The sequence below is a fragment of the Eulemur rufifrons genome, chromosome 18, assembly GCF_041146395.1.
Source record: "Eulemur rufifrons isolate Redbay chromosome 18, OSU_ERuf_1, whole genome shotgun sequence".
NCBI classification, from domain to species: domain Eukaryota; kingdom Metazoa; phylum Chordata; class Mammalia; order Primates; family Lemuridae; genus Eulemur; species Eulemur rufifrons.
In genome coordinates this window covers 47388697-47410988 of record NC_091000.1, presented here as the reverse complement: position 1 = coordinate 47410988, position 22292 = coordinate 47388697, and the positions used below count along the sequence as shown (strand labels likewise).

Below are 22292 nucleotides of genomic sequence, written 5' to 3'. Positions count from 1 at the left end.
TACTAATATAGATGCTAATCTCTTTTGGAAACACACTCACAGACCTACCCAGAAGTAATGTTTTCCCAGATATCTGGGCATCCTTGAACCCTGTCAAGGTAACACATAAGATTAATCATCACAAGGCAAAGATGCCCACTTTCACTACTTTTACTCAGCATAGTACTGGAAGTCCTAGACATAGCAATTAGGCAAGAAGAAGAAATAAAAGACACCCAAATTTAAAAGGAAGAAATAAATTTTGCCTGTTTGCCCAAAAGACTCTATTAAAAGAAGTGTTAAAACTAATAAGCAAATAGGTCAATTGAGGTGGCTCACGCCTGTAATCCTAGCAATTTGGGAGGCAGAGGCAGGAGAATCCCTTGAGGCCAGCAGTTGCCAACTGGCCTGAGCAAGAGCAAGACTCCGTCTCTACAAAAAATAGAAAAATTGGTGGTCGTGGTAATATACACCTGTAGTCCCAGCTACTCAGGGAAGCTGAGGCAGGAGGATCACTTGAGCCCAAGAATTTGAGGCTCTCATAGCTCATTGAGAGCCACTGCACTCTAGCCCGGGTGATGGAGTGAGACTCTATCTCAAAAAAAAAAAAAAAAAAAACTAATAAGCAAATTCAGTATAATTGCAGGATACAAAATCAACACACAGAAATCACTTGCATTTCTGTACAGTAACTACACACTGTATGAAAAGAAAAATTAAGAAGACAATCCCATTTACAGTAGCACCAAAATTCAGTCTCTATCAAAAATCTCTCTGGCATTTTTACAGAAACAGAAAAAGAGAGTATAAGGTTCATATAAAACCACCAAGAACCCAAAATCACCAAATCACTCTTGGGAAAGAACAAAGCTGGAAGCATCATACTTACAGATTTCAAAATATATTACAAATCTCCAATTATTAAAACAGTTTGATACTATTAATAGCATAAAGACAGGTATATAGGCCAACAAAACAGGATAGAAAGCCCAGAGATTAATCCATGACTATATGATCAACTGATCTCTGGCAAGGGTACCAAGAACACACAATGGAAAAAGAATAGTCTCTTCAACAAAGGATGTTGAGAAAACTAGATATCCACATTCAAAAGAATAAAATATGTTACACCATTCCCCAAAATTAACTAAAATGGATTAATGATTTAAATCTAAGACCTGAAACTATAAAACTCCTGGAAGAAAACATAGGAAGAAAGCTTTAGGACACTGGTTTTGGTAATGACTTCATGAATATGAAATCAAAATCATCTAAAGCAAAAATAGATAAATGGGATTATATCAAATAAGAATTTCTGCACAGCAAAAAAATAATCAACAGAATGAAAACGCAACCTATGAAATGGGAAAAAATATTTTCAAACCATGTATATGATAAGGAGTTAATTTCCAAAATATATAAGGAACTCCTATAACTCAATAGCAACAACCCCCACCCTGCAAAAAAATCCAAACCTAAAAACCTGATTAAAAAATGGGCTAAAAACCTGTATTGGCATTTCTTCAAAGAAGATATACAAATAGCAAACAAGTATATGAAAAGATGCTTAGTGTTACTACTCATCAAGGAAATGCAAATCAAACCTACAGTGAGCTATCACCTAACACATGTTAAGATCACTGTTATCCAAAAAACATAATACAGCAAGTGTTGGCAAGGATGTGGCAAAATTGGAATCTTTCTACCCTGTTAGAATGCAAAATGGTGCAGCCACTATGGAAAAATATGAAGATTCGTCAAAAACTTAAAAATAGAACTACTGTATGTTTCAGCAATCCTACTTCTGGATATTTATCCAAAAGAATTGAAATCAGGATCTCAAAGACATTAGCACTCCTATATTCATTGCAGCATTCATTATTCACCATATCCAAGATATGAAAACAACCTAAATGTCCATTAGTGGATGAATGAATAAAGAAAATATGGTATATACATACAATGGAATATTATTCAGCCTTTAAAAAGAAGGACATTATACAATATGCAACAACATGGATATACCTTAAGGACATTATGCTAAGTGAAATAAATCTCTCACAAAAGGACAAATACTGCTTGATTCCACTTAAGATACCTAAAATAATCAAACTCATAGAATCAGAGATTAGAATGGTAGTTGCCAGTGGCTGGGGGAAGGAGGAAATGAGGAGTTGCTAATCAATAGAAATAAAGTTTGTTATACAAGATGAATAAGTTCTAGATATCTGTTCTACAACATTATACCTATAGTTAACAATAGTGTACTGTACTCATAAGAATTTAAGAGGGTAAATCCCATAACAAGTATTCTCGCCACAAGAGAATAAAATTTTTTAAAAAATCAAAAGAAAAATTGACTTACCTTTACTCTCTCTAGCCAAATGTGAGATAAGACTCGCACCATCAAATAAGTAAAACTTAAAATCATTTTTCTCTTTTTCCTCAATTTCAATAAATCCTACCATGGGCCCAACAAATCCAATGCATACAGGCACCATTGCAACTCCAGGAAGGGTTGAGGACAGGGTGATGAACCTGCGGCCTCGGGGCCACGTGTGGCCTTCCGGATGCTTGAATGCAGCCTTTTGACTGAATCCACATTTTACAGAACAAATACTTTTAATAAAGGATTCAATCCACTGAAGAAGAGCTTTCCAATATGCATAGGATAGCTCTTGGCAGTGACAGGACCTTATGGCTCAAGCTCTGGATCAGACTTCAGTACTCAGCCCAGTGTCCCAGAGAGACACAGGCCCACACTGACCCTGAGTGAAAATATGTCTAGAGTAGAAGACATGTAGATCAAGCCCATGTAAGAACTAAGTCTGGAGGTCTTTTGGGGGATGGAGTTGGAGGGATGGAGGAAACTGAAAGAGAAGGGGGTGGGGTGGTCAGGCGGATCAGATTAAGCAGCCACTTCTGCAGGACAGACATTCCTGAAGATCCTGAAGGCAGAAACCTTGTCTTACTATCTCCTTCATCTACAACCCACCCCAAACCACATCTCTACCCCTAGACCAACACAACCTTCACAGAAGAGTTTTGAAAAGATTTCTCGCAAGAAAGCAAAGTTGCCAGAGACCATTGAGTTCTTTTGTACAGTAGTTGTTGCTGCTGGTGAAAACATACAAATGAGCAAATTTTGTATTGATATCACAAGTTGTGCTTATGTTCTCATTGGTCATTGACATATTCTATTTTGAAAGTGCCTGTTCAGATCTTTTCCTCTTATTCCTAAAAATGAAAGGTAAATAATTAAGTTACTAATGGGAAAAAAAGCATAGAATATTTCTGTGACCTTGGGGAAACAAAGATTTTTTAGACACAAAAATAACGAAATATAAATGTTAAATTGGACTTCATGAAAATTACGAATTTTATCACAAGACACCATTAAGGTGTTTCCTAGACACAGACACAGAAGAAGGAGGAGAGGGAGGAGGAGGAGGAGGAGGAGGAGGAGGAGGAGGAAGGAGAAGGAGAAGGAGAAGGAGAAGGAGAAGGAGAAGGAGAAGGAGAAGGAGAAGGAGAAAACTTACCCAGGCATGGCAGCACATGCCTGTAGCCCAGCTATGTGGGAGTATCAGCAGGAGTATTGCTTGAGACCAAGAGTCTCAAGCAATGCAGTGAGCTATTATCTTGCCACTGCACTACAGCCTAGGCAACAAAGTGAGACCTTGTGTCAAAAAAGAAAAAAGAAAACAAAAACCACAAACATTTTTTGCCTTTAATGATATAAAAATATTTTCAACAATGTCATAGTATTTTGTGTTGCTGTCATTTTTAGAGTTTCAGAGTAATGTAGGTAAAGCCATTTCATAAAATCTTATAACAGATTCTTCTGTATGTGCAGAAGATCAGTGAATTTCTCAGTAATTCTCTCCCAAGAAAAAGCCCAAGCCCCTAACAGTGGATGTCCCCTTAAATAAGACTCTTGGCTTGTGGTCAAGTCTTTCTCATTAATGTGAGTACAATTTTAAATCAGTAGTCCTCTCATCTTTGGGGAATACGTTCTAAGCCCCCCAGTGGATGCCTGAGACCAAAGATATTACCAAATCCTATATGTACTGTTTTTTTTCCTAAACATCCATACCTATGATAAAGTTTCACTTATAAAATAGGCCCAGGAAGTGATTAATGACAATCACTAATAATAAACTAGAACAATTATAACAATATACTATAATAAAAGTTATGTAGATATCCCCCCAAATATCTTATTATTATTTTCAGACCACAGTTCATCATGGGCAACTGAAACCATACAAAGGGAAAGTGCAGATAAGGGGAGAATACTGTATCCTTTGTCTTCTGGGCGACTTGGGTTGGAGTACCTGACATGGGTGTAGAAGAGTCATATTTGCCTTAGGCTTATAGCAATCTAGGTTGATCCAAGAAAGAGAGCTTTTTTGTTTGTATTGTGTGATCTTTCGATCCAGTTCATGGATATTGGTCTGTTAATGGATTATATGTGAGTGATGGCTTTCTGATGAAAATTCAACATTCCAACATCACAATAATTCCTTGCTGCTCCTTCTTCTACAGTCTTCATGGATTGCCTGGTTTTGCTTCATAGTTGTAGCAGGGACTCTAGTATTGTGGAACTGTGATATTGAATGTGGCCAAAATCCTGTTCAATTGTACTCACCACAAAGAAATAAACTGCTCAGTCCCTACAGAAGGCAACTCGGCAGGACCTATCAACATTGCAAATGCATATATCCCTTGATGTGCATTTCCATAAGAATGCAAAGCATGCCTGCACATGTAACAAATAATAATGTTCAAATTATTAACTGCAGCATTATTTGTAATAGAAAAATTAGGAAAAGTTGTTTATTCTCATAATACAATTTTTTAAAATTATGGCACATCTACAAAATGAAATTGTATAATATAATTAAAAGAACATAATGAAGATTTTTATGTACTTATTTGTGCAGATCTATAAAGATATTGTTAGGTAAAAAAAAGCAAGGTGCAGAACAAATTGTCTAGAATGCTACTGGAGGGGATGGGGTGGGAGAGAATATATATTTTTATTAGATTGTATGTGCATTTTAAAAAATCTCCAGAAAGAAAGCAGAAAATTCATGACAATAGAGACCTGTTCACAGCCTGATTCTGGCCGTATGGGGATCAGCCTAAATTAGCTGCAGGGCTTCTTAAGGGATGTGAAAGAAATTTCTCGCCCTAGCACCTTCTCTGTGGATTATATGGGCCAAATCCACAGAAGTGAAACAACAGAAACTTCCTCTTTCAAGTCTAAGAATTCAATTTTAAATATTGGTGATGTTTTTCAGTCAGGGAGCTTGTCTGTCTTTTCATAGGTACAGGTGGGAAAGGACTTTTTCCCTTATTTTTCAAAAACATGTAAGAATGAGCTCAGGCATTCTCTATACCAAGTTTTCTCTACTCACACAAAGTTTTTGTTTTTGTTCTTTAGTTTCATTGTTACAGCAAGTAACTTACAAACATTTGGTTGGAGAGTTTATTGAAAAAACGAGTGAGGTGTGACAGGTGGGTTATGGAAGCAGGTATAGAAAGAGAAAACTGCTTTGTTACAGTGAAACTTTGACAATGCTGGTTTAGCACACACAAGTTTAAAACAGAAAAGAAATGATTAATAGTTTCTTAGTTACTAATCAGTTCAGTAGATTAGTGCATCATGCTAATAATGCAGATATTAAGGCCAGGATCTAATTTTTTAAAAACCCTTGACAGCTTCTAAGTGTTGGTCCACATATTCACATGAGATTGCCACTTACCTATTTCGTGAAAATTTCTCTCTGTGCTGAGGGGTAAAGGTCAGACAATAGAATGTCCAATTCCCCAGGGGGCTCAAAGCGGAGCCCTGTTTCCCTCTTGGAAATCCCTGAAGAAACTCTTTCTTTTTCTTTTTTTTAATAAAAAAAAAAATTGTATTTTCTTAGAAGCATTCAGAATGTCAACAAAACAGCTGCAAGGTTTTTTTTTTGCAATTACAGAGTGGTATTCAGTTAACAGAACAACAATTATTTCTCGTATAAGCTGCATCAGAGACAACTGAAGATGAAAAAACTACCATCCCCATATATAACTAATTTGTGCTGTGCACCTACAAGAACCTGCTTTAAATTTCCATGACAATTTACAACCCCCATACTGTACCAGTCAAGGTTAGTGGCTATTGAAAATACCACCAGGACAGGGCTAGCTAAAGACACATTTGGTAGTGTGTTAACTATACAAAAAAAGACACTGTACAGTTTAAAAACAAATCTTACACAGCCTTACATTTCAATTTTTTTCTTTAAAAGGAGTGAGTTGTGTACAGGCGGGTTAAATGCTTTATAGACAAGAAAAAAAAACTGCACTAGAACCAACTTATTCATCATCATCATCTTCTTCTTCATCTTCATCTTCTTCATCTTCCTCCTCCTCTTCATCCTCTTCATCTTCCTCATCTTCCTCCTCTTCCTTCTTTTTCTTGCTTTTTTCAGCCTTGACAACTCCCTTTTTTGCTGCATCAGGCTTTCCTTTAGCCCGGTATGCAGCAATATCCTTTTCGTACTTTTCCTTCAGCTTTGCAGCCTTCTTTTCCTAAGGCTGCTTGTCATCTGCAGCAGTGTTATTCCACATCTCTCCCAGTTTCTTTGCAACATCACCAATGGATAGGCCAGCATGTTCTCCTCTGATTTTAGGGCGATACTCAGAACAGAGCAAGAAAAAGGCCAAAGGAGGCCTCTTGGGTGCATTGGGATCCTTGAACTTTTTTGTTTCCCCTTTAGGAGGGATATAGGTTTTCATCTCTCTTTCATAACGGCCCTTGTCCGCCTTTGCCATATCTTCAAACTTTCCTTTCTCTTTAGCAGACATGGTCTTCCACCTCTCTGAGCACTTCTTAGAAAATTCTGAGAAGTTGACTGAAACATCTGGGTGCTTCTTCTTGTGCTCCTCCCGGCAAGTTTGCACAAAGAATGCGTATGATGACATTTTGCCTCTCGGCTTCTTAGGATCTCCTTTGCCCATGTTTAGTTATTTTTCCTCAGCGAGGCACAGAGTCGCCCAGTGCCCGTCCGGCTCTCCAAGAAATTCTTTCTGTGAAAAACCCACACATCTGGCTCTCAACATTTCAAGGAAGCCAATCTTACCTGCGCGGCACAGGTGGGATCCTGCACCATAGGCTCCTATTGGCTTGACACCATCCAGGCCCCAGAACATGCAGGACAGGGCAGAGCTTTAGTGGAGGGAGAGGGGACTACAGTATGCTAGAGTGCAGGAAGGTGGCTCAGGACAAAGGAGGGAGGACGTGACTCCCCTTCACCTTAGGTGCCTGAGGACATACACATTGTATCTGGCTCAAAGGGAGATTCTTTGAAAAGACGTTAAAAGGTAGTACCATGTTTCCGCCTGGTTTCGAACCAGGGACCTTTCGCGTGTTAGGCGAACGTGATAACCACTACACTACGGAAACAGCTGCCTTCTCCGTATGGGCAGCTATACCTGGGACACTTTCTACTTTTTTTTTTTTTTTTTTTTTTTTTTTTTTTGCTACTATTCCTTTTATCTTTCCGACTTTCCACTTATTAACATATAAAGCACCACATCTGATAGTTGGTATTTGCCTAACACAAATTAGTACCAAATTTATATTTACCAAATATATTTACCAGAATGCCCAAACTATTCATAATACTAAAAGAAAAAGCTGGAAACTTCGCAAGTACCCATCAACACTGCCGTCCCCACCCCCGGGCCGCGACCTGGTACCGGTCTGTGGCCTGTTACGAACCAGGCCGCGAGTTATTCCCAGAGCTCCTTACCCCACCCCATCCTCTCCATTCGTGGAAAACTTGTCTTCCATGAAACTTTAGGAACCCGGTGGCACAGCAGGAGGTGTGCAGATACCTTTTTGATATACTGATTTCCTTTCTTTTGGATATATACCTAGAAGCAGGATTGCTGGGTCATATGATAGTTTTATTTTTAGTTTTTTGAGGAACCTCCAAACTGTTCTCCATAGTGGTTGCACTAATTGACATTCACACCAACAGTGTACAAGGGTTCCCCTTTCTCCACATCCTTGCCAGCATTTGTTATTGCCCGTCTTTTTGATAAAAGCCATTTAACTGGGGGAAAGGGAAATAACCAACTCCAGCCTACTCTACCCATCTAGTCCCACCTAAAAGAGGGAAAAAAACTGAGAAATATGTTTCAAGTTCACAGTCTAGAAGCATAGGGTCACTAAAACACTGAGACTTACTCATAGGACTATAGACCACTTTTCTTTTCCGTACACCTTACCACCACATTACTGAAGGCCTATCTATTTGCAGTAGTCCCTTTTATCCAGTACAACATATTTGGCCATGAAGAAAAAAAATAATAATAAGACATACTAAAAGGCAAAATATACAGTGTGAAGAGAGAGGACCAGACTCAGATATAGCAGAGATGTTGGAATTCTCAGACCAGGATTTTGAAACAACTATGCTTTAATAAGCTAAGGGCTCTAGTGGATAAAGGAGACAGCATTCAAGAAGAAATGGGCAATGTAAGCAGAGAGATGGACTTTCTAAGAAGAACTAAAAAGCAATACTAGAGATTGAAAAAAAAATCAAGGGAATGAAAAGGCAAGCCACAGACTGAGAAGATACTTGCAAGGGACATATCAGATAATGTACCGTTATTCAAAATATACAAAGAACTCTTAAAACTCAGCAGTAAGAACACAACCCAATCAAAAAATGGGCCAAAGACTTTAACAGTCACCTCATGAAAGAAGTTATGCAGATGGCAAATAAGCATTTGGAATGATGTTCCACATCATATGTTCAGGGAAATGCAAATTAAAAACAGTGAGATACCACTGCACACCCATTAGAATGGCCAAAATCGAGAACACTGACAACACCAAATGCTGGAAAAGATGTGGAGCAACAGGAACTCTCATTCATTGCTTGTGAGAATGCAAAATGGTACAGCCTCTTTGGAAGACAATTTGGCAGTTTCTTTAAAAGTTAAACATATTTTTGTCATGTAATCCAACAATTGCACTCCTTGATATTTACCCAATGAATTTGAAACTGTATGTCCACAAAAGACCTGTACATCAATGTTTATTACAGCTTTATTGATAAGTTTCAAAACTTGGAAGCAATTAAGATGTTTTTAAATAGGTTAATGGATAAACAAACTGTGGTATATCCATACAATGAAATATTATTCAGTGATAAAAAGAAATGAGCTATAAAGCCATGAAAAGACATGGAAAAACCTTACATGCATATTGTTAAGTGAAAGAAGATAATCTGAAGGCCTATATACTGTATGATCCCAACTATTTGACATTCTGGAAAAGGCTATACAGACATTAAAAAAGATTGATGGTTGACAAGGGGTTGAGAAAGATGAGGTATGAATAAGTAGGGCAGTGAAATTATTTTATGTAATGTGTGAGGCTGTAGTGGTGAATATGTGACATTGTGCATTTGTCAAAATCCATAGACCTGTATAATACGGAGTGAACCCTAATGTAAACTACTGACTTTAGCTAGCGTCAATATTGTATTGTTATTGTATAAATATTGGTTCACTCATTGTAACAAACGTACCACATTAATGCAAGATGTTAATAATATTACTAAGACTATCTTGCGGACTAATGCAAGATAAAGTGAGGAAAGGGGTTATATGGGAATTCCATACTTTATGCATAATTTTTATGTAAACGTAAAAATGCTCTAAAAATAAAGTTTATTTAGAAAGGCAAACATGGGGGTAACATAATTGTAAAAATCTTTGCTATTTAAAAGTAGAAAGACTTTGTTATCTTAAATAATCAAAGAATTAGAAAAAGAGACAGTCCTTGTAGTTAAATTCTGCCATTTTGGGAGATAATGAACTGAATTATTATCACAATAGCACAGCATGGGGGCTTTTGTAAGGGGTTGAAGGTTGGATTTAGAGCTACCCATAATACCAAGGTTAAACAAAAGCCAGCAACAAAACCAAATCAAAGGATCACTCAAACAGAATCAAAATCAAATCTTTAGTGTGCTACCACAGATAAATGTCTAGAGCTCAGACATTGGGAGCTGGACTTGCTGGGGGATCCAGAAGTTGCCAGTCAGGGAAGGACCACAACAAGCTTGAAAGGATTCTGTGCCTGGGTGGGGAAGACAAGTGTCTGAGGTGGGCTTTTACTCCTAAGTGACTCATGACACAAAACCATCAAAGACAAAACTGGGTAAGTGAGGAGGTTGATTTTATTCAGGCTATTGCCATCAGGAAAGCACTCCAGATCTGAAGATCAGAGTGTCTCTTGTGGGGTGGTTTGCCTTAGAATTTTATAATAGAGAGGGGTAGACAAGTTACAGGTGAGGTTATCTACATTTGGAATTACTTGCAATCAGGAGACAGATGACAATCAGACAGATGAATAAGAAATGCTTATCTCTGTATCTTGCTAACTTTAAGGACATTGCAGAAAACAATTAACATAGCTGCCCTGAGACTGCTACCCTTAGAAAAACCTGTTTGCAAGATTGGGCCCTTGGCTGACATCTGGGAACTTATCTGAGGATAAGTTCCACCATTTCCTAAATGATATGAGTAGCTCTCTGTGCCCAAACTGTGTGTGTAAATGATAGTTTATGCTCTGGGCATCTGCTTTCTTTTTGAAAGTCTGGAGTTCTGGTACATGCTAGGGAGAATGTGCCTTGTGTGATCAGTCCCCAATAAATATCCTGGGCACTGAGTTTAATCAACTCTCCTGACGAATTTTTCACGTGTTGTCACAATTTATGGCTGGGAATTAAGCACATTCTATGCGATGTGCCTGTGGTTTGCTGTGCACTTTGGCCCATATTCAGTTTCCCTTTGCTGAATTTGCTTTGTATCCTTTTGCTTTAACAAATCATAGTTGTGAGGATGACTATATGCTGAATCCTGTGTGTCCTTCTAGCCAACTACTGAACCTAGGAGTGGTCTTGGAGACCCACAAAACAGGGACACACAGTTCTACTTTTAGCTAATCACTCATGAAACAAAGAATGGGAAGTTGCCTAGGAGCTAAAGGGGAAAGATTTGTGTGTGGCCTTATCAGCAGGTTCAGGCAAAAGAGAAAAGATTTGTATTTGACTTTGTTAATAACTAAGTAGTACAAAGTTTTACGTTATGTAGGAGGTAAGATTTGTTGACTTCAAATATGTCATGCATTTTTTGATATGTGATATGCTAAATTATTATTCTTTCAATTACCCAAATAATGGATACTTTCTTAATATAAATATTTTATACAATACAAGGAAAACACCAAAAATATCTCCCCCTCCCCCACAATGTCACACCTTTTCTCAGAAATAATCACTATTCCTAGACTGGAGTCTTTAGTTTGTATCACAGAGAATTTGATAAAACCAAATTTATAGTCTTCAGTAAATATTACACATGTGCCTAACTCTTAATTTTTAAAATATTTATGCAAGCCTTTATAGACCCTCTAGATTTTTTAAAAGTCATCTTCTTGAAATTAAATTAATATTTTGTATCATTCCAAATGGCTTTGATTCCCGTTTCAGACCCTAGTTATTAGACACTATTTAGATTAAATTAAATCAATCCCACTATATATATATTTCCCTACTAACTTGCTTTCTCAAAATTTCTGAGAGTAGGCCGGGCGCGGTGGCTCACGCCTGTAATCCTAGCATTCTGGGAGGCCGAGGCGGGTGGATCGCTCGAGGTCAGGAGTTCAAGACTAGCCTGAACAAGAGTGAGACCCCGTCTCTACTAAAAATAGAAAGAAATTATATGGACAACTAAAATATATATATACAAAAAATTAGCCGAGCATGGTGGCGCATGCCTGTAGTCCCAGCTACTGGGGAGGCTGAGGCAGTAGGATCGCTTAAGCCCAGGAGTTTGAGGTTGCTGTGAGCTAGACTGACGCCACGGCACTCAGTCTAGCCCGGGCAACAAAGTGAGACTCTGTCTCAAAAAAAAAAAAAAAAAAATTTCTGAGAGTAGGAATGAGAGAACCAGAATTTATGGGTGAAATTTTAAACTTCAACCAGGAGCATGTAGCAGATATAGAATTTAAAAAAAAAATTTAGTTTATTGTACTGTACTTAAGCATAATTAATTGAGCACCATGAATAATGAGAAATCCCAGAATCAGTTCCTATTCTACCATTTTACAACATTCCAATCTATGAACAGGAAGCATTCATTTTATATATAATAGCAAAGAGGTTAGTTCATTGCATTTTAGTTTTCAAGTACCACATTTTTTTCTGTGTAAAACAGTGTAGGAAATTCTTTTGTTAGGATCAGTGGGTTCCAGAAATATCCTTATCAAGTGTCTGAACTCTTTGTTAACAAAAACAAAGACTTTTGTGGTTAATGCGGGTAGCATAGTGAGTTCTGCCTAATTCTTTTAAGATGAGGTCCTAAATTCAAGCTCTTCTCATCTTTATCATCTCTAGTTTGTCCTTGTTTCTTGAATTTTCCTAAGCTTAACTTCTGCCTCTGAGTAAAATTATGTAGGACATAGAATCCCAGAAGTCCCCCCACAAAAGAGAAAGTTAGGTAAATTAGAATTACAGAAATCCTATTTGTAAAGACATTGGAGTGTTATGGAAATAATGATGAGTATATGAATTGGAATTACAGAGAATGAGGAATCCTTCTGTGGTGAGCTGATAATCATTGGATTTTTGGTTTTGTTTTGTAATATACTGAGATTGGCTTGGCTCATGTAGAAGGACTACTGTAAGAAAGAGCAAACCGGTAAGGACTTGGATAGTTAAAGGGGCTGACATGACAGATTAGAAACTAGAGGAGCCCCAAGTAAGATTAATTTTCCTGATGAGACAGTTGGTAGATTTGGGGAGTATACATGGGACCTGGGGAGTTTGGCCCAAGGCTTCTAAAGATAGAATAAAATCTTACTTTTACTGTGTTGAAACACAAAGTCCCAGTAGAGAAAGGCAGCTACCACATATACACAGCTGGTCTCCCTTTTAAGTCATTTGCCTGATTTGAACCGTGGGAGACTGGAGACTAAAAAGCTCAAAATATTTGAGGGACAGAACTGCATTCCCTACATGCTTCCAGACCTGAAGAGACAGACATCTAGTAGGCTCTCAAAAACTAAAATGCTCAGGAAAATTCAAGAAACAGGAACAAACTAAAGGTGATAAAGATGTGAAGATTTAAGCAGCATGATTAGCGAATCTGACCTAATTATCTAAAACAATACATAAAACAATGGCAGAATGTATGCTATTTACAAATGCACATGAAACATGTATCAAGATAGACCATATGTTGAGCCATAAATCAAATTTCAACAGATTTCCAAAGGTTTAAATTATGTAGACTATACTCTCATATCATATGAAATTAAATTATAAAGCAATTAAAATAATTATCCAGAAAATCTCCAAATGTTTGGAAATTAGGCAGCAAACAGATTTCTAAGTAACCCTTAGTAAACAATCGAATAATCAAATGGAAAATGAAAATACGTAGAACTGAATGATAATGAAATTATGACATTAAAAGTGGTGGGTGGGATGTTGTTAAAACAATGATGAGAGGAAAATTTATGCCTCCAAATGTGTATGTTAGAAAGAAAAGCTTGAAAATCAAATATTTAACCTTCCATGTCAAGAAGCTAGATAAAGAAGAGCAAATTAATCCCAAGAAAGTAAAAGAAAGGAACTCCTAAAAATAAGAGCAGAAATCCATTAAAATGAAAGCAAATGTAAAATAGAAAAAATCAATAAAACAAAAAAGTTCTTTGAAAGATGAATAGAATTAATAAATTATGAGCAAACGATAAAAATGGAGAAAACATAAATTACCAATATTAGAACAAAAAAGATAAGATTATATTATTCACATCTTTATGGCAATGAAGTTAACAATTTAGATAAAATTTAGATGAAAAACACAATTTGTCATGGCTGACACAAGAAGAAATAGAAAATCTGATCTGTCTTATATTCATTCATTAAAGATATGGAATCTCTAACTTGACATTTTCCTACAAAGAAACTTTAGGTTCATATAGATTCACCAGTGAATTCTTCCAAATATTTAAGAAACAGAGAGTATAAATCATATACGAAGTCTTCCAGATAATATGAAAAGAGAGAAAGATTCACAGCTGATTTAATGAAGTTAGTATGATACTGATATTAAAACTCGAGTAGGTCCATGCAAAGCTGGGGGCCTAAAACAAAAACAAAAATAAAAACAAACAAACAAAACCTGAGTATGACATTACAAAATAAGAAAACTACAGGTCAATAAATCTCAGGAAAGTAGATGAAAAATCCTAAATAAGGTATTAGCAAATGAAATCCAGCCACATATTTTAAGAATAATCTATTATGACGACATGGAGCTTATTCTATAAATATAAGATTGGTTTAATATATAAAAATTAGTATAGTTTATCATACTAAACACTAGAAAAGAAAAATTACATGTACATCTCAATAGATGCAAAAAAGAATTTATTAAAGTTCAAACCCCATTTATAATTACAGTTCATGAAAACTAGAGGAAAAAACATCTTCAATCTAATAGAGGTTATCCAGAAAAAACCCTACAGTTAACCTTATATCCAATAGTGGAATATTGAAATCTTTTTCACTGAGATTATGAATAAGACAGGGGTGTCCACTATCACAACCTCTATTTAACATTGTGCTGGAGGGTCTAAACAGTGGAATGAGGCAAGAAAAGAAAGAGTATAAAAACTAGAAAGAAAGAAGTAAAATCACCATTAACTACATATGACATGATTGTATACATAAAAATCCAAATTATCAAAAAACAATTAGCATTAATAAGTATATTTAATAAATGTACAGTATATAAAGTAGATATACAAAAATAAATAGCATATCTCTACATTAGCAATAACAATTAGAAAATGAGATTTAAAAAGAAATACCATTTACAAATATCAAATACAGAGAAGTTAATCTTTTCAGTTAACACTTTGACACTGACAACTACCAAACACTGTTGAAAGAAATTAAAGAAGACCTAAAGGAATAAAAAAATGATCCTGGCAAGAAGATTCAATCTTACTAATATATCAATTCTCCCCAAATTGACCTATAGATTCCATGCAACTACAAACAAAATACTAGAAGGGATTTTTTGGGGGGTGGCTAGAGATTGGCAGTTGCTTCTAAAATTTATATTGAAACAGTAATTTTTAAAATTCCAGAATAGCCAAAGCAATCTGGAGTAAGAAAAATAATACTGAGGTCCATACATATATTCAAAAGGGAACATAGACTTAAATGTTAAAATAAAACAATTAAACTTCTAGAGAAAAACAGAAGAGAATGGCTTTATGATCTTGGTTTAGGCAAATATTTCTGAAACAATACAGAAAGCGCTAACCATAAAGATTGATAAATTATGAGCTGGACTTCATTAAAATTTAAAACTTCAAAGGATCTGAATAGACATTTCTGAAAAAAAGACATACAAATGGGCAACAGATACATGAAAAAATGCTCAACATTATTCATCAGAGAAATGCAGGTCAAAACTATAATGAGATATCATCTCACCCCAGTTAAATGGCTTTTATCAAAAAGACAGGCAATAACAAATGCTGGCAAAGATGTGGAGAAAGGGGAACCCTTGTACACTGTTGGTGTGAATGTCAATTAGTGCAACCACTATGGAGAACAGTATGGAGGTTCCTCAAAAAACTAAAAATAAAACTATCATATGACCCAGCAATCCTGCTCCTAGGTATATATCCAAAACAAAGGAAATCAGTATATCAAAAAGATATCTGCACTCCCATGTTTATTGCAGCACTATTAACAATAGCCAATACAGAAAGACTGGAGATCTTGGAAAAACAAAAACAAAAAAACAATAGCCAAGATTTGGAATCAACCTAAGTGTCTATCAGTGGACAAATGGATAAAAAAAACTGTGGCACATACACACAATGCAATATTATATATCCAAAAACAAGGATGAAATCCTACCATTTGAAACAACATGGATGGGACTGTAGGAAATTATGTTAAGTCAAATGAGCCAAGCACAGAAGGCAAATCTGGCATGTTCTCATTCAGATGTGGAAGTTAAATATTAAAACAATTGATCTCATGGAGACAGAGAGTAGAATGCTGATTACCAGAGGCTGGGAAGTGTAGGGGGTGGTGGATAAAGTGGGGACGATTAATGGGTACAAAAATATAGTTAGACAGTTAGATCAAATGAACAATATTTGATGGCACAATGAAGTGACTATAATCAACAAGTTAGGGTATACTTTAAAATAACTAAAAGAGTGGAATTGGAATGTTCCTAATACAAAGAAATAATAAATGCCTGAGGTGATGAAAAAAAAAATTTTAACTTCCAACTACAAAATTAGGAGAGCTAAAGGCATTCCATAAACTGGAAGAAGATATTTGCAATAAATATATCTGACAAAGGACTGTATTCACAATATATAATAAACTCCTACAAATCAATAAAGAGAGACTGGCAACCAACCCAATTTATTTATTTATATATTTTTAATTTTTTTTAAACAGAGTTTCCCTCTATTGCCCAAGGTAGAGTCAGTGGTTAGATCATCGCTCACTGCAGCCTCAAACTCCTGGGCTCAAGTGATCCTCCTGCCTCAGCCTCCCAGGTAGCTGAAACTACAGGAACAGGCTACCAACCTGGCTAATTTTTAAATTTTTTGTTGAGACAGGATCTCACTATGTTGCCCAGACTGGCCTCAAATTCCTGGCCTTGAAGAATCCTCCCTCCTTGCCCTGACAAACTACTGGGATTACAGGCATTGAGCCACAGTACATTGCCCAATCCAATTTTTTAAACGAAAAAAAAAAAAATATGGAAAGGTATAAAATATCATTAATCATCAGAAATGCAAGTTAAAATCACAAACAGCTATCACTACAACCTAGACCAAATGGCTAAAATGAAAATGACTGACAATGTCAAGTTCTGGGTAGGCTGTGAAGCAACCAGAAGCCCATACATTGTTGTCAGTACTGTAAATTGGCACTTTCATTTTGGAAAAGTGTTTAGCTGTGTAAAATAAAGTTAAACATACATATCCCATGACCCAGCAATTCCATCTATCCATCTATCTATGTATCTATCTATCCATCCATCTATCTGATAAATGAATGCTTATGTTCACCTAAATCCATGTACAAGAAGGTTCAGGGCAGTGCTTTTTATATTAACCCCAAACTGGAAACAGTTTAAATACCTACCAATACTAGAATCAGTAAGTAAATTGTGGTATATTTGTAAAATATAAGTCGATGAAAAGGAACAAACTGCTTTTCCAGGTAAAAACATAGGTGAATTTCAAAGACAATATTGAGCAAAACAAGCCAGACATAAAGTGAGATTCCATTTGAATCAACGTATATGAAGAAAAAAAAAGGCAATACTTACCTGAAAGAGTTCAGGGCAGTGGTTAACTTTGGAAGGGTGCAAGATGAAAGGGACCATGAGAGAGCTAATGATGTGTTACCAAACAGGAATGTAAACTTGTAAAGTTCATCAAGCTGTACACTTAAAATTTATGTACTTTATATAACTTAACAGTACTTTAATAGAATAAAGGAGAAATATCAAAAGAATAAAAGATAGTTGAGCGCCAAGTTAAAAATCATTCCAGATGGTGTCTTGAATTCTAGGAAGTCTGCCATTTCAGCAGGAAGCTTTGAACCACCAAATCCTTACGCCTACCCAATTCATATCCTTAGGAACCACGTTTTCTTACTTTCTCTGAAATGCAGCATCCAAAAAGGAAACGAGTAGGGTTAAGACTATTTGAAAGGAACTGACAAAAGCGCATCCATAAGCACTGGCCGAAATAGCTCAGTTGGGAGAGCGTTAGACTGAAGATCTAAAGGTCCCTGGTTCAATCCCGGGTTTCGGCAGGTGTTTCCTTCCCATTTTTCACGAATTGTTCACTTCTTGGCTGTGTAAACCGAAATATAGAGCTAGTACCAAATGTCTGTCATTTGTAAATATTTCAGTACACAGTGCCATTTATATGGTAAGGGGCTACATATACTTACACGTATCATGAAATAGGCTTTTGTAAATCTTTTCACAAAATACAGTTCCACGTCCACACACATAAGTTCCTCTACAGCTTCCAGTAATTCCTTGAGGAAAAGAAATAAAACTTATTCACTGTCTTTTCTAGATTTTATTAAATGCATATATAAGAATCAGGGCATAAGCACTTTCAACTCTCCATTTAACTTCCTCTGTTTCTGAATTCACTTAGAATTTGGTCTGATAAATCCTTATATTATTGTCAGCACTTTGAATCTTATAAGAAGTTTTGCTTATTTTTTACAGCATTTTAGTTGTTTTCAGTCAGTTGCAGGGACAGTTCTTGTGTCTGGCTAGTCATTTTACCGTGCAGAGAAGCAAGAGATGGCATCTTAAACATAAATCGAATTTAGTAATATTAAGATTATATGTGATCACACACACACAGACCCTAAACACGTATTTACTGTAAAATAAAATAAACCGAGCAAAGTTTCACCCGCCTGTAAGTTTCAGCTGCTTGAGAAACAGATGCCTGAGGATCTCTTGTGCTAAGGAGCTGGAGGCCAGCCTGGACAATTTTGTGAGATCATGTCTGGAAAGGAAGGAAGGAAGGAAGGGAGGGAAGAAAGAAAGAGAAAGAAAGAAAGAGAAAAGGAAGGAAGAAAGAAAGAAAGAGGGAGAAAGAAAAGGAAGGAAGAAAGGAAGGAAAGAAGGAAGGAAGGAGGGAAGAGAAAGAAAAAGAAAGGAAAGGAAGGAAGGAAGGGAAAGATCATTGCTAGTTAATACTGATATGATATTTGATTTTTTTCCTGAGCCAGTTAGATAATTAAAATAATCTAGTCTGGAATATAACAAATATTTTGAAATTATCTTATGAGATACTTGTGGCAGATGTTTTGTTGCGCATTGACAACAATGTAGGTGGCTATATTGAAGAAATGCTTGATTATGCATAGAATATTTTGGGGAAGATAAGAAAGTGAGAGCTTCTGTAGTCTCCAAGGAGGATATGGGGGTAGTTGGGATCTGAGATCAATAGAGATTTGTTTATTCTATACCATTGTGTACTGTTAAGGAAGGACAAAAGAGTTTGTATTGAGTCCTTCTTTTGGTCTGGAATTACTGCTAATAACGTTAACACACAATATTTCATTTAAGGCAGGGTAAAGAATAATACGGTTTGGGGATCTGGGACCTTCACTCTACCAGAAAACACAATTGAAAGTGGGAGTGGGTTGAGGAGAATAAATCTAAATCTTAGGCTTTACCAGCAGGAAATGTGCTGATTTTTCTAGTCTGGTGGAAGATTCCCCTCCACGGTGTTTGGTTTTGTTCACAAAAGGAAGAGTCAGTGCTCAGGCGTGTCCTGTTGAAGAGCCCTGCCTGCCCATAAACCTCAGGGCAGAGTTCAGGAAAGTCAGAGAGATTAGTCACCCTTCTGTCCGAAGGAGGAAAAAAGGTAATCCTTTCGGTGTGGAAGTCACATAAAACAAGCTCATTCTCTCGCGATGGCTTGATATGTGGACATTAGGGACCTATAAACACGTGTCGGAAAGTGCAAGAGGATCCTCAAAAGCTAGAATGCAGTTCTGCGAAGAGGACATGTGTCTGCAGAAGCCGTAGTAGATAGTTTCCATTTATGTGTTTTGAACAATTAGAAGCCTTAGCTCTTGAAATCTAGGATAAGAGTTAAGACCAGAAGAATAAAACATCGAAGCACCTGGTACTGCAGTCGGCAATCGTTGAATACTTTTAGCGTACACCAGAATCCCAACACTTCTTCCTCGCGCCAGCGTCAGATTTGGAATCAACAAAATCATTACCTGTTGATTCATTTAACTGTTACGTTTATTAGGTGTCAGTCAGCATGAAAATTTGCAAAACGCAAAAGAAATAATACAACCGCAGGTACACGTAAAGGGAGATTTCCCGAGGCTGCAGGAGATTCCTTTCAAGTTGCCTCCATGTGACAAAACCAATAGCCTGACCAAGGACCAAGAAGCACGTCTCACATCCTGGCCTCCCCAACCGGGTGTTTGAATCCTGCGATTCGCAAGATGGAATTTGAGAGACACAGCACGTGCTATTAAATGAAAATATTAATACGTAGCCGGGCGGCACCGTAATTTTGCCCTTCTGCAAACCACTGTATCTCTGTTCTACCACCCTCAAAAAACATACCATATTTACTGTGTAACTCCAGTATTGCTGGGCTGCCCCAATTTCAACCCTGGATATCGTCGCCTTACATGTCAATGCTTATGTTTTCAACTCCAGAGACGCTGAGAAGACGCGGCTCCTTTCCTCAACGGCACTTGCCTTCCTTTCGGCGCTGTTGTCCTGAACGAATTTGAAAATAATAGGTCATTAAGCTACAAGTCATTAAAGAGAAGTTTGCAATTTGCCATCCAGTGCATGGACATACCTCTAAAATGGGAGGCTCCCTTCATTCACAATTGAAAATCCTATTACAGTGCTTTCTCTATAAATAAGCTAGATTTAGCCTCTGTCAAAAGTTCTTCGTGGATTTTCTAGTCTAAATCCAGAGTTAAAATAGTTTAGATTCCTTCGTTAAAGTCTGTGAATATGGCTTAAAGTTCTCTTTTGAGGGCGATGAAGTGGGAAAATAAGAATTTCCTTTATTTTTATATAGACAAATAACGAATTGTTAATGGACTTACTCATTATCTTCTTTAAAAAAACCTGCTATTCATATGGCCGGTTAGCTCAGTTGGTTAGAGCGTGGTGCTAATAACGCCAAGGTCGCGGGTTCGATCCCCGTACGGGCCATTGTATGTCTTGTTTTGGCAACTGTAACTTACATGGATACTTCTAATTCGAAAAATGGAAGTTTCCAACTCAAACCACCCTCAACCCCAAAGTTCGTCCTTTCTCTGCCTCCTTATCAGGTGGAAAGGCTTTTTTACTTTCATTTCGCTTTGTCTTTTCAAAATAAAAAGTAATACGCAAGTATTAAAACAATTTATTGAAGAAAATAGTGTGGGAGCAAGGTTAATGCGTTTTAGGGAAGATGGAATTAAGAGGAGGTACGAAATTTGCCTGCTAACTTTTTAGTGAAACTTTAGGAGACATTATTTTGGCACTTTAAACGAGTTTCAGTAGAGAAAGTGAAGCAGACTCGGCGTGGCCAGTGACTTAGCTGGTGAGCGCGAGGTACTAATAGCAGCAAGACACGGGGTTTGTTTCCGGTAACGTCACTGTGCTTCGTTCTTTTTTGTTATCCCAGGTAATTTCGAAGGCAAATAAATGTCTGCTCCATGTGAGGTTGCCACTTGTCTTTCACGTAAGATCTCTCCCCTTACATGTAAAGAAAGAGCAGGGAAGTGAATGCAGCCGGCGCTGTAAGGATCGCCAGTTCTTTGTCTCTCTAACAGCGCAGCAGACCCGGACTACCAGGCCGGTGGTTTCATTCGTTTGACCACAGCGCCCCTGACAGAGCACACTGGTAACTTCAGTAAACTTATCTGCGATGCAGAGCGAGGATCCAGGTTACACATTCGGAAGTCGATTCACATACTAAGATGCTCTTTTGATTTAGTCTGAAGAATTTTTCCCCACTTGGCAATAATTGCCTCCCCGCCTCTCTCTCTCCACGATGCCTCGTGGCTGAGAAAGGAGGCCGGTCTGTTCAAAGAGACATCGGCAAAGCTGCCAATTCCCACGTCTTCTTTACACACTCAACTTCTAGAATGTTTACTTTTTTTTTTTTTCTTTTCAAGGGATCCCTGCCCGTTCTCCTGTTTCCTGAGATCGGGTTTCTCAGCTCCTGTCACTCTCTCGAAGATGGCGGGGCAAAGGGATAAGGATAGGGACCCGGAGGTGGAGAAGAGTCCGGAGCAAGAGTGCGGGACGGCCGTGGAGGTCTCCCAGCTTTAGGTTTGGGCTGTCTAGGGGGCCCAACTGAGGCAAAGAGCTGCTTGCATCCTGCATTTCCACAGTCGTTCTTGTCTTGGCCCAACATTTCTTCAGGAGATGTCCCTTTTCTTTTGACAGTAGCCATGCCCAGGGAAAGAGCTGTGAGAGAGAGACGCCATGAGTGAGAACTCTTCCCAGTGGAAAAAATACTGATGAAGATACGAGTTGAAAAAAATATTCTGTTTATTTTTCTTTAAAGCTTCTTTGATTTTACAGTCTTCCTTCTAATGAACTTTTTCAGCCAGCTCCCTCCTCAAGTTGAGGGGGAGATGAAGGGTAGAACGAAGAGAATTTTA

At 37.3% G+C, this 22292-nt stretch overlaps 1 protein-coding gene, 3 non-coding genes and 1 pseudogene across 4 annotated transcripts in view; 2 read left to right on the top strand and 3 right to left on the bottom strand.

The window, feature by feature from the left end:
• The window catches only part of LOC138399089 (histone H2B type 1-K), a 389419-nt gene that overhangs the window by 285920 nt on the left and 81207 nt on the right, over nt 1-22292 (bottom strand). The gene's annotated exons all lie outside the window — the stretch shown is intronic.
• Nucleotides 6302-7040, bottom strand: LOC138399078 (high mobility group protein B1-like; annotated as a pseudogene).
• On the bottom strand, nt 7366-7438 carry TRNAV-AAC (transfer RNA valine (anticodon AAC)). The gene has a single exon. It is a non-coding gene; the product is annotated as a tRNA-Val (tRNA).
• On the top strand, nt 17861-17933 carry TRNAF-GAA (transfer RNA phenylalanine (anticodon GAA)). Its single transcript has one exon. It is a non-coding gene; the product is annotated as a tRNA-Phe (tRNA).
• On the top strand, nt 20777-20850 carry TRNAI-AAU (transfer RNA isoleucine (anticodon AAU)). Its single transcript has one exon. It is a non-coding gene; the product is annotated as a tRNA-Ile (tRNA).